Source organism: Dunckerocampus dactyliophorus, chromosome 9 (genome assembly GCF_027744805.1).
Source record: "Dunckerocampus dactyliophorus isolate RoL2022-P2 chromosome 9, RoL_Ddac_1.1, whole genome shotgun sequence".
Classification (NCBI taxonomy): Eukaryota; Metazoa; Chordata; class Actinopteri; order Syngnathiformes; family Syngnathidae; genus Dunckerocampus; species Dunckerocampus dactyliophorus.
In genome coordinates this window covers 6,085,002-6,097,992 of record NC_072827.1, presented here as the reverse complement: position 1 = coordinate 6,097,992, position 12,991 = coordinate 6,085,002, and the positions used below count along the sequence as shown (strand labels likewise).

Genomic DNA, 12,991 nt, shown 5'->3' with positions numbered 1-12,991 from the left:
CAAAGACACCCATCTCTCACGTAGTTGGCGTCATTTCATCTAAAAATGTCCCAAACAAGAAATAGGGGGTGCATGCAATTCTCGGCAGGACGGATTTTGGAGCTGCCGAAAATTGCATGCACCCCTCGTTGGTCAAATACGACTCCTAAATGTGTGTAATTCACACAATGTGCTTCAAAGACACACATCTCTCACGTAGTTGGCGTCATTTCATCTAAAAATGTCCCAAACAGCAAAAAGGAAGGCGGATGCAATATTTGGCAGGACCAAAATCCACTCTGTTTGGTTTAAGATCATATATTTTCAAAATGTCCCAAACAGTAAATAGGAGGGGGAAAATGTTTTATATGAAAACTTTATTACAAAATATATAAATAGTATTTTAACAGAAATGTGCTTATTAGTGGTGATTTTTTCAAACTATATACAATAAATAAATATATATGAATAATAAAAATGTAACTCGGATGGAACAAAAGTAAAACACAGTGAAAAGTAAACACAGGCAAAGTTAGAACAATCAGAACGCCATCCATCATTTTCCACACAGATTCAAATTCAAATCTCCTGACTTTGTGGCCAACATGCTAACCTCTAGGCCACCATGCGGTAAGTCCCAACTGTAGCAAACACTTGCTCTTCTCTCCCCCTTATCCTACACGCAGAGAGGGCAGAGATACTCGTCATCCAGCGAAGGATTATTTAAGCACGTGTGGTGGAACCACCTGCTGCAGTTGTCACAGCAAATCTGAAAATGAAAAACATTGGAGGTGTTATTCAAATCCTTTCTATACGTTATCTTTTACTGTAGGCATTACTACCACTACAATAGAAAACTACTTTAAAATGTATTCATTACTTTCATGTATAAAAAGAATGTGACATCTATAGTAGTTACTAACTTGGCTTGCTAAGTATGTGTCCTGATATGTTCAATGTAATGTCATTACCCATAGCATGGCATCCATTCCCTCAGACCCACAATGATGGCAGATATTCTTGAGGGACTCTTAAAAAAACACACACACAAAACAACCTTCAGTTATTTGACAAAATGGTGACCAAAAACATCTCCAAACAATCCTGCTGATACTGAACATTAACACAAACAAAAGAAGGCAAAAAGGAAACACACCAGATTCACGGAGAAGAGTTCTGGCAATTTCTTCTCTCATGTTGTTGACGCAACCTTTGCTCATGTCTAAGGTCAAGGGCTGGTCTTCTAGTATACACTGAGCAAACTGAAAACAGGTTTTTAGGTATGGACCCAATGAATAGTGATACTTCATACTTTCCTAAAAAAAAAGGGGCGGGAGGAGTGGGGGGGGCAAGTTACGGTAAATGAAGAAGTGCAGGACTAACACCATCTTGAAATCGGTTCTAAATATTGTATCCAATATACTGTGTGATGTGTGCATAAGCTGGATTGATTCCGTCAACATTGAAGGTCTAGCTGGAAGAAACCACTACAGTACTCACTTTCAAAGCAAAGACACCGCATGATGTGCCATCGCTCTGAAGTCCATGGGGAAGGGTGCTACATGCCCACCTTGACACCTTGCAATCCCTCTTCCGCATGAATGCCCTTGAAGAAATGATAAATCTTTGTCTATACCAGTTTTAGGTTTGTAACTGCTTTTTAACTTCTTGTTACCTTGTTGTTTCCAGGCATCTTTTTATTTTCATCTGGGATTCTCCCAATGGATCCACAAACACGGCCCGCTTTTCATGAGGATAAATAACCTTTGCATTTTGGAAGGTAACATTCATTTTACAACTTCTCCACTACTACAACTGAGTGAGACAATGAAAACAGATTAATTTTTTTTTTATGTTTCCTAAACTGTAATCATAAACTTCATATCATCACCAATTAAGGACTGTTTTACAGCTTTTCAAAGTGACAGTCAAAGGTTTACCGTTAACATCCAATGATGATGTTCATTGAAAATCCCCACAATTATCTTGTATTGCATTGGATCCATCTGAAAATCAATCAAAACAAACAACTTGAAGGATAATAAAGTACAATTTTCACAATGCAAAGCAATGATGTAATCATTACTGAATTAGAAAAAAATGTTCTCTACGAACTTTGAGCTTGGAGGTATTTTTAGTCCAGATGCGTGTCATTTCGTAGCTGTCAATGACAGCAGCTTGATCCACATTGTTTTTGTTGTACTGTTGTACAAGCAATGTCAGGTATGCATTGATCACCTTAAAGAAAAATGAAAGAGCACATGGTGTTCCCACACAACACATAAACACAAATTTATATCCTCAACAATTAAAATATTGCCCAGTAGTGCCTAGTGGGACCAACTAATGAAATACCAACCAACCAAATATATGCACATGCACACATTCTTCCATCAGTACTTTCAATACAATAAATAATGCATCTAAAGTCAGTCATTCAAAAGTAAAACATTTTACCTCACTCTCGAGCTCTTGGTCAGGAGCAATTCTTGCAATGTCCCAGCAATACAACCTGTAATTTCCTATTTTAGACAAAATTACGTGGTCACTGGAGTGGCTCCCTGTCCACACCGCTTCGAGATCTACAAAAGTGAGAAGTACTAGTTAATCACTGTTACAAGACCCAACATTGATTGAAAAACATTTTAACATCCATGCATACCCAACACACAACACTACATGTATTCATTTTGTTTGTAAAGGCAAAACGTGAAATAAACATACATTTTTTTATTTCTGTGTCTGTATATGGGTCACTTTCTCCTGAGGCGATATTTCCTGCAGTTGGAGAGGCATTACGTGCAGGTCCTATTGCATCTGGGACAGTGACTGCGGGGACAGAGGCAGCAGGGACAGAGGCAGCGAGGACAGTTGGGCCAGGGACAGAAGCAGCTGGCCCTGTGGCAGTGAGGACAGAGGCAGCAAGGACAGTGACTGCAGGTGTGGCAGCGAGGACAGTGGCAGTGGGGTCAGAGGCAGATGGGGCAGTGGCAGCGGGGACAGAGGCAGATGGGGCAGTGGCAGCGGGGACAGAGGCAGCAGGGGCAGTGGCTGGAGGTGTGGCAGTGAGGACAGTGGCAGCGGGGACAGAGGCAGCAAGGACAGTGGCAGCGGGGACAGAGGCAGCAGGGACAGTGGCTGCAGGTGTGGCAGCAAGGACAGTGGCAGCGGGGACAGAGGCAGCAGGGACAGTGGCTGGAGGTGTGGCAGCGGGGACAGAGGCAGCAAGGACAGTGGCAGCGGGGACAGAGGCAGCAAGGACAGTGGCAGCGGGGACAGAGGCAGCAGGGACAGTGGCTGCAGGTGTGGCAGCCAAGACAGTGGCAGCGGGGACGATCACTGACGGTCTTGTGCAGGCGAGGACAGAGGCGGCCGAGACAATCACCGTAGGTCTTGTGGCAGCAGGGACAGAGGCACCTGGGACAGTGCCTCCAAGTCCTGTGGCAGTGGAGACAGATACTAAAATTTTGTGGGGAATCCGGGGATTCTGCTGCCGGAAATGTTTCAGGTGGTCAATACTTATTTTTTTACTAACCACTCCATTGTCCCCAAGGAGATCAGCACTTTTGCCATCAATGGAAACGATGGTGAAGGGGCCAAGAAAATTGGACTCCAGCTTCCCACCCTTACGCTGCTGGTTCCTGACATTTTGTCGCCACACTCTGTCACCAGCTGCAAAGCTGACTTTGCTACCTTTCAAGTTTATTTTTTGCATTGTTCTCTGCTGTGATCTCGAGACGTTCTCCTTGACAATGGCCTTGAGCTCATCAAGCCGCCTAACGTCATCACAAATCGCCTCCTCTCCTATTGTTTCCTCCACACTGCTGTCCATCTGTAAAATAGACAATTAGTCAAGATACACTTTCATGATACAGATATACAGTAATCCCTCGCCACTTCACGCTTCATGTTTTGCGGCTTCAGTGCTTCGCGGGTTTTTTCAAAATATATAAAAAAAACAAAAATCATCAAAAACAAAATACAGCCATATCGGCAGCCATATTGCGGGAAAAGGCGTTGTTTTATGTTGCTGCGTGAGAGAGAAGGTTTATCTGCATGCCAAAGAGATGAGTTGACTCAGGGGCTTTGTAAATGCTTGTACTGTACTGTACTGTACATGCCATGGGCATTCAGACAAGGCGTGTGGTTGGTTTTCGGCGTGACATCCACCAATGAGAGCACGAGTAGATTTATCCTGTGAGCTGAATGGCTGCGTGTCATCACAGCATCACCTAGCATCTTCCCTTGTTGTGTCCCACCAGTTTCATCCACGCTGTTGACTGTCTAGCATACTGTATCTTGGTGTTGTGTTCGCGATAACTTTTTTTCATTAGTTAAGCCCTTCCGATGCTGCCTAAGCCCTGTGCCGCTACGAAAACATCCTCCGGGGATGATGACCATCAGGAAAAAAGTGAAACTTTTAGATATGACCAAAGAGGGCAGAACTTATGCATCTGTGGCTCGCCATTATGGCGTAAATGAATCTACAGTGCGGTACATCAAGAAAGAAGAACCAAAATGCTTCAATAACCTTCAATACGGAAGCGAAACGTTGGGTAACTCTGCGTAATAAGAGAATTGTGAAAATGGAAGCTGCATTGGCATTGTAGATTGCTGATTGGAGGAAAAAGTCAGTGAGTTTGGACACTAATATGAGCACAAAGGCAAAGGCTCGCTACGACCAAATCTTGCCCGATGATGACAATGGAGAGGCTGAAGAAGGTGCTGACGGACCTGACGAACCTCAAGCCAGTACTAGTGCTGCCAGGAGTGATTCGTCTCCTCGAGTATCCGAGTGAACCTAAAGCCTCTAAGAGTGAAGTGAGAGCCTCTCCACTACGCCACCAACACAAGCCTGTTCGCCTCTCCAGAAGGCAATGTTGATGAATATTAATTACTGTATAAGGTTTTATAGTTAAAGATTTAAGTAAATACATGTACTGTTGTAATCTTTGTCTCAAATATGTAAAGTATAAATACTGTTTACATAATTTAAACATTCTGGTACCCATATACACATATATGAAAATTCCTGGGGTGGGGGCAAATCTTACTTCGCGGTTTTTCATCTTTGCGGGAGGTTCTGGTCCCGAACTAACCGCGAAAAATGAGGGATTACTGTAATACACAAAACAGACTGGAAATATATGACTTATTTCATTTCATTATGACAACATTCAGTCTTCATAATGCAATAAAACTTAAGACTGTATTTCACAAACCTGAAAGTCCTCTGGAATTTGTGTTGGATAGCGGGCTTCCCGACCAAACATTAAACAGTAGGGGGAGAACTTTGTTGTTGTCTGTTTTTTGGTCCGCAAACCAAACATGACAGCATCCAAATATTCATCCCACTCTTGTGGTTTGGACCCAACCAGTTTACAAAGAGCCCTAAAAGGGAAAAAAATGATATTGCAAATGTCTTCTACGATATCATTTGTGAAGGACAACTTGGCTGACAAAGTGGTTTTCCTTACTTCTGTATGGTTGCGTTCATGCGCTCCACCAGACCATTGGTTTGAGGGTGGTATGGAGCACATAAGCTTCTTTTTATCCCCAGTCTTTTACAGACGTTCTTGTTTATCTGTTAACACATACACAGACTGGTTATTTTAAAAACATATATTATAATAGTAATAGATTACAATAAGGACATAAGTTCAGTGCTTACCGCATTTACAAACTCACTCCCCTGGTCTGTGAGAATGCGCTTTGGTGCCTCAAACTGATGAACAAATTTTATAATTTGTTCAGTAACCTCCTCTGCCCTTTTTGTTTTTAGAGGATAGGCTTGTGGCCATTTGGTGAAGTAGTCCACCATCACACACACATATGTATGACCGCTGTTTGTGGTGGTCAGTTTCCCAATAAGGTCCATACCCAGAAGCTCAAATGGTTGAGTAACCTAAAGAAATAAAACAGTGAAAGAATTATGTAAGGGTCTCAAAATATTTCTTGACTTATCACTTTAACTAACATGAATCTACTTTGACCGAGTTTTTGTTTTGTTTTCCTTTCTTAAACAGTTGTATGCCAAAACAACTATCTAGTGAGTATCAAAGTATCCTGCATGATGATGTCAGGGAAGAAAAAGGTGAGGACGTAAATTCAAACTTTTACAAAGTGGGTCAGACAACCCAGGAGCAGACAGGGGAGGAAAAACTGTTAGACAAAATGGAATTTATTGAAACAAAACCTTGTAATACAACTTAGGGAAAACCCGAGTAAACCAGACAAAACCAAAGCTACAGTAACTCGTACAACCCCATGGACTAATGTAACCTTCACTAAAAGGCAGAATATTGGAGCAATAACACATGGAGGAGACAGAATGGCAAACTCACAAAATAAATAATACCTTTATGGGAGTGTGTTGGACCTTCTGCTTTATTGTCTGCTGGGCCGACTGGCAGACAGTACATTCTGACACCTGTGGAAAGAATACAAGACAGATATAAATGACACAAGTTGGATTAAGAAGAAATTTATTAGAAATATTTTTTTTCTAACAGTCAATTACAACGCTGAAGTTAGCTTTCGATTCGGCAGCTTCTGATTCAGCACTTAAATGTAAACTTAATGTGGAATTTAAGGTGACGTAATGAGCAATGTGAGTGTTTGTCCTGATGTTTTTTTTTCTGACACTTCCTCATGTGAAAGTATTGTAGACATTTTAGTTAAGACATTGCCTTTTCCTGACACTCACTATTGGATTTGTGAAAGTTTTGATGTGTGAAAATGCATGTGGACATTTTTAGGACCTAGTCCATATTAGACCAGGTCCACTTTGAAAACCATTAGACCTAGACTTCTCAAATTTGGACTGGGTTAATCTACAGACCCCAAACATTTATAAAAACATAGTTGATATTTGTGAAACCTTTCTTTATTTGTGGAAATGTCAGAAAAAGCATATGGCCTCAATATGACCCCTAGGTAACTAACTTGGTCAGTACCCTTTTGTGTAGAGCAGAGGCCCTCATTGTATGCATGAAAAGGCATTGAGCATACAGTATACACTACAGCTATTACCAGAAGAATATCATCTTACATTGGTGGGTCTTTTGCTGAGGGAGGGGCTCTTGGAAACACTCACAAGATGTGTGTGTATGTGTCTTAGCACACAGAAGATTTAGGATGAAATCAGTATGGTACCGTGTGCACACAATTGACTCATTTTAATATTCTTCAAATAATAGCTGTACATGTTCAATGCCTTCTTATAAATCTATGCACAAATGTCTAAATGTGCCTCTGCTGCATTTTCACAAATCAAAACTTTCACAAATCCAATAGTGAGTGTCAGGAAAAGGCAATGTCTTAACTAAAATGTCTTCAATATTTTCACATTAAGAAGAGTAACAAAAAAAAGACCATCAGTAAAAAAAAACTTGCATTGCTCATAACGTCACCTTAAATTCCACAAGCCGAATCAGAATCTGGTGAATCGGAAGCCAACTTCAGCATCGTCAGTATGTTCTACAAGAGCCAAACTGGTTGTGAGGCCAAACACAAAATACAATTATAAATTTGTGTGTTCTTACCCATGTATCTATGTCCTTGGTCATTCCAGGCCAGAAAAAACGTATGCAAATAGCATCCCGTGTTTTTTTCTGGCCAGTGTGAGCTCCTGTGGGGCTAGCATGAAACTCAACAAAAATTGTGTTTGCTTCTTCTGTACCACAAACCACTTTTGTTTTTATTTCTCTGCCAGATCCCTTGGTGTAATACAGTGCTCCACCTACAGGATAAATGACGACATGAATTTATTTATAGCATACCAGACCTTGAATTTATTTAAAACACTAACACTATGAAAAAGTCTGCTGACTGATACGATATCAATCAATGACATTAAGTAGCCTGTTAATGTTTAAAGCTATACATATATGAGGATATAGTGGTTGGTGTCATGCACGACTAAACCTTACATCACCGTTTAACCTACTTAGTAAAGTTGAGAAAAACTTAAACTATGTCAATTTCTTGTGACATCCTGTATTTCTTAAAGCAGAGCATTTTATTTTCACGATAGTTTGACAAACTAAGGGATTCACAAATGATCTCATAAGTCCTGACACAAGTTGACGTTTGCCAGTGAACCTTAATTAGCCTACTTACCTTCAACATAATACTTCGACGCTTTTCTGCGAAGTTCGGACTTCTGTGGTCTTGTCAGCCCATCTGTGTACTTTCCTTGTGTTTTGTACAACAACAAAGTTTCGTACAATGCAGGGTCCATGTTAACTAATCGATAATTACAAAAACTACCGCAGCTACTGTAAAGCACTTGCTAGTAAGTGATGTAGGAATCGATACGGAAATATCGCTACTTCCGATACCAAATGTTTATGTTGTAAAATCGATTCTAAACCAAAATATCAATAATTTTGATCCTTAAGTCAGATTTACTGGTAATGTATATCATTATCATGAACACAATGGAAGGTAAGGTAATGATTGAGATGTTGCTGAAATGATCGGTAATTGGTGGGAGCTAATTGTTCTTTTTCTTCCAGGGTAAGTGTGGAATGCGTAAAAACAACACTGCTCAGTCAGTCTCTCTCAGCCTGTTGAAACTATGCCTGATCATTAATGGAATTGTGATGATTGTGAATTACCGACGTCAAAATCATTCTGATGTCTTGTATTATTTATGCAGTGGGATTATCATGCAGTGTGATTTGAAATACTGTATTTTGTTAAAATTATCAGAAACACTAAGTGTATTTGCACAAAATATTGGTATGGTATTGGTATAGCCAATACCAGCTTGAATTTTACTTAGTATCGAATCGGAGATGAAATCAGTAGTATCGCACATCACTAATTCAACCTCTCCAGACCAACACCAAAATGCAACATGCCACAACATGCCACACCAACCAATAAAACAGGGTTTAGACACCTTTAAAATTACAACAAAATGCAAAAATAACACAGGAATTACAAATAATCATGTTATTTAAATATATGTATATGTATATAGACTGTATTTTTATATGAGTAACATGTCATTATGCATGCTTTTACTTGTCTGCACTTTAAATAAATTATGTCGGAATTGGTGGTGGGTGTCTTTGAAACACATCGTGTGAATTACACACATTTAGGAGTCGTATTTGACCAACCAGGGGTGCATGCAATTTTCGGCAGCTCCAAAATCCGTCCTGCCGAGAATTGCATGCACCCCCTACTTCTTGTTTGGGACATTTTTAGATGAAATGATGCAGTCCATGTGAGAGATGGGTGTCTTTGAAGCACATTGTGTGAATTACACACATTTAGGAGTCGTATTTGACCAACGAGGGGTGGATGCAATTTTCGGCAGCTCCAAAATCCGTTCTGCCGAGAATTGCATGCACCCCCTATTTCTTGTTTGGGACATTTTTAGAAGAAATGACGCCAACTACGTGAGAGATGTGTGTCTTTGAAGCACATTGTGTGAATTACACACATTTAGGAGTCGTATTTGACCAACGAGGGGTGGATGCAATTTTCGGCAGCTCCAAAATCCGTCCTGCCGAGAATTGCATGCACCCCCTATTTCTTGTTTGGGACATTTTTAGAAGAAATGACGCCAACTACGTGAGAGATGTGTGTCTTTGAAACACATCGTGTGAATTACACACATTTAGGAGTCGTATTTGACCAACGAGGGGTGCATGCAATTTTCGGCAGCTCCAAAATCCGTCCTGCCGAGAATTGCATGCACCCCCTATTTCTTGTTTGGGACATTTTTAGAAGAAATGACGCCAACTACGTGAGAGGTGGGTGTCTTTGAAGCACATTGTGTGAATTACACACATTTAGGAGTCGTATTTGACCAACGAGGGGTGCATGCAATTTTCGGCAGCTCCAAAATCCGTCCTGCCGAGAATTGCATGCACCCTCTACTTCTTGTTTGGGACATTTTTAGATGAAATGATGCAGTCCATGTGAGAGATGTGTGTCTTTGAAGCACATCGTGTGAATTACACACATTTAGGAGTCGTATATGACCAACCAGGGGTGGATGCAATTTTCGGCAGGTTCAAAATCCGTCCTGCCGAGAATTGCATGCACCCCCTATTTCTTGTTTGGGACATTTTTAGAAGAAATGACGCCAACTACGTGAGAGGTGGGTGTCTTTGAAGCACATTGTGTGAATTACACACATTTAGGAGTCGTATTTGACCAACCAGGGGTGCATGCAATTTTCGGCAGCTCCAAAATCCGTCCTGCCGAGAATTGCATGCACCCCCTACTTCTTGTTTGGGACATTTTTAGATGAAATGATGCAGTCCATGTGAGAGATGGGTGTCTTTGAAGCACATCGTGTGAATTACACACATTTAGGAGTCGTATTTGACCAACCAGGGGTGGATGCAATTTTCGGCAGGTTCAAAATCCGTCCTGCCGAGAATTGCATGCACCCCCTATTTCTTGTTTGGGACATTTTTAGATGAAATGACGCCAACTACGTGAGAGATGTGTGTCTTTGAAGCACATCGTGTGAATTACACACATTTAGGAGTCGTATTTGACCAACCAGGGGTGCATGCAATTTTCGGCAGCTCCAAAATCCGTCCTGCCGAGAATTGCATGCACCCCCTATTTCTTGTTTGGGACATTTTTAGAAGAAATGACGCAAACTACGTGAGAGGTGGGTGTCTTTGAAGCACATTGTGTGAATTACACACATTTAGGAGTCGTATTTGACCAACGAGGGGTGGATGCAATTTTCGGCAGCTCCAAAATCCGTCCTGCCGAGAATTGCATGCACCCCCTATTTCTTGTTTGGGACATTTTTAGATGAAATGATGCAGTCCATGTGAGAGTTGTGTGTCTTTGAAGCACATCGTGTGAATTACACACATTTAGGAGTCGTATTTGACCAACCAGGGGTGCATGCAATTTTCGGCAGCTCCAAAATCCTCCCTACCGAATACTGCATGCATGCCCCTCTTTTCTATAAATGAATGAGCTTGGTAATTTGTCATTTGTTATACAGAAACAAATAAATCGAGGGACAACTGTGTAACAAAGTGCCACAGTTACATTGTGAATGTCTAACCTGCTCCTCCCACCGCGTTTCTAGATATGCTTGAATCAAATGCTTCCACATATCTAACAAATATAAAGTCAAGAAATTCGTGCTTTGGGTGCTGTATAGTTACCCATAAAGCTGACAAAACGTACCATCGCTTCATTATCATGAAGTACTGTGCCTTAAGACTAACACGGCGTCACACGGTTGAGTTTTCAGCTGAGCGTGCGCGCTCCCGCGACCTGCATGCAGATCTCGGCATGGATGCCAAACTCGGCACAACACCGGCACTAGAGTATCATGAATTCCACAAACGGGAAACAGTGGACAACTACAACGTCTCTGCACCATGCTACACTGATGTAAACACAGACGCCGCCACAGTGGGTCTTACCTCATGCCGTGACGTGTCTGTCCCCACGGTAACATGTTAGGTGCTGTCGTTCAGTTGCTGTTAAGCCAAATTTCTGACAAATGTAGACAAAACATTCTCTTACGGTCTGATGAGTGGATCTTAGCAGGCGTAAGTGGTCCATTTTGTTGTCAAGGGAGCGAACATTGGCCAGCATGATCGATGGAATGGCAGGCATGTAGGGGTTAGCCGTTAGCCTAGTTAGAAACCCTCCGCGTTTGCCTCGCTTCTGCTTCCTCTCACACCGCCTACGGGGCTTCCTTTTCGGTTGCAGCGCAGTCGTAGGAGTCGAGGCTGTGGTGGATCTCCGGTAGATGGCTTGCTTCTATAGCTCCCTGGCGTCTTCAGGGTTTAAAGCGAGCAGCTGCTGCCGATGTCTCACAACCGCTTGCAACTGTATACGCGTTTTGCCGAAGACGTTGATGTGGAAACTATCACGACGACTAAAAACATGTAAACAATATAATCACACATATACAGTATAGTCGCACACAACATTCTCGGTAGGGCAAAATATTAAGCGCATCACAACTTTTGCGCGCACACACACTATGCAACCACACACAGTTCCAAGTTCCAATATAATAAATAAAACTCACCAAAAGTCAATTCTCGTGATCCTAGTTGATCATCGACCAGATAAATATCGTTTTAGGGATCCTTGAATCACTTATCATTCCACTTTTCCTCTCGGCATTTAGCTCTGTGCTCTCCGCTCCTCGACTGCAATGCTAAAGCTAAGATGACTCGCTCTCTTAAAGGGGAAGTACTCTATTTTGTGTCCAGGGACATTTACTATTCTTAAAGGCATATGAAACGTTTTCTTTTAAGATGACCATTGATTAATACTGTATATGTACACATTTCGATGTTTTAAACATATTTATTAATTTCGAGGCTCGAGTAATTCAAAGGGCATTTTACTCATTTGAACAACTTATTTATAAATCTTAAACTTGTTATTATTAATCTCATGGATTACATGTTTGGTTTTAATTGTGGGTTACATAGATTCACGTCTTTCACATTCAGTGTGATGTTTGTTGGTGGTGGTTCCAACAAATAGGTATTCAAGGAATTTGTCTGTCTTGTTTGTTTAAGTAATTAGCTGTAGCGTAAGAGTGCTTATTGTTACTGTTGTTATTGTTGCCCTTATAAATGTATCTGTGATTCATCAAACTACTCCTAAATCACACGTTTTGTCATAGATGATCATAATATGTACAGAATAAAGCACTGATGTTAGCACATCACCTGAGACTAACTACCTACTGACCGACCGACCGACCGACCGACCGACCGACCGACCGACCGACCGACCGACCTACAATCACCCCATTCCCCATTACGGACATCCCTTTTTTTATAAACACGCTCTCCAGGGAAACAAAATTGATGTTTCCGATTTGTCAAAGCATCGACGCGCACCTTTTATTATTATTGAGCGACACAGAATCGATACAATTTGGGTAAAGTCTTCACGAGCCCCCATCTACCCATCACTACTACAAACTATATCATGAACATTAACTTCATTCTTACCTTAAAGTCCCGTCCCCAACTATGTCAAA

The 12,991-nt window shown here is 41.3% G+C and overlaps 1 protein-coding gene across 1 annotated transcript in view; it reads right to left on the bottom strand.

Annotated features, from left to right (window-relative positions):
- Positions 1-12,991, bottom strand: part of LOC129188225 (gastrula zinc finger protein XlCGF57.1-like) — a 27,396-nt gene extending 14,405 nt beyond the window's left edge. The window contains exon 1 of the mRNA XM_054788437.1: positions 12,963-12,991. The gene's annotated coding sequence lies outside the window, so the exon portion shown is untranslated. The remainder of the gene's footprint in view (positions 1-12,962) is intronic.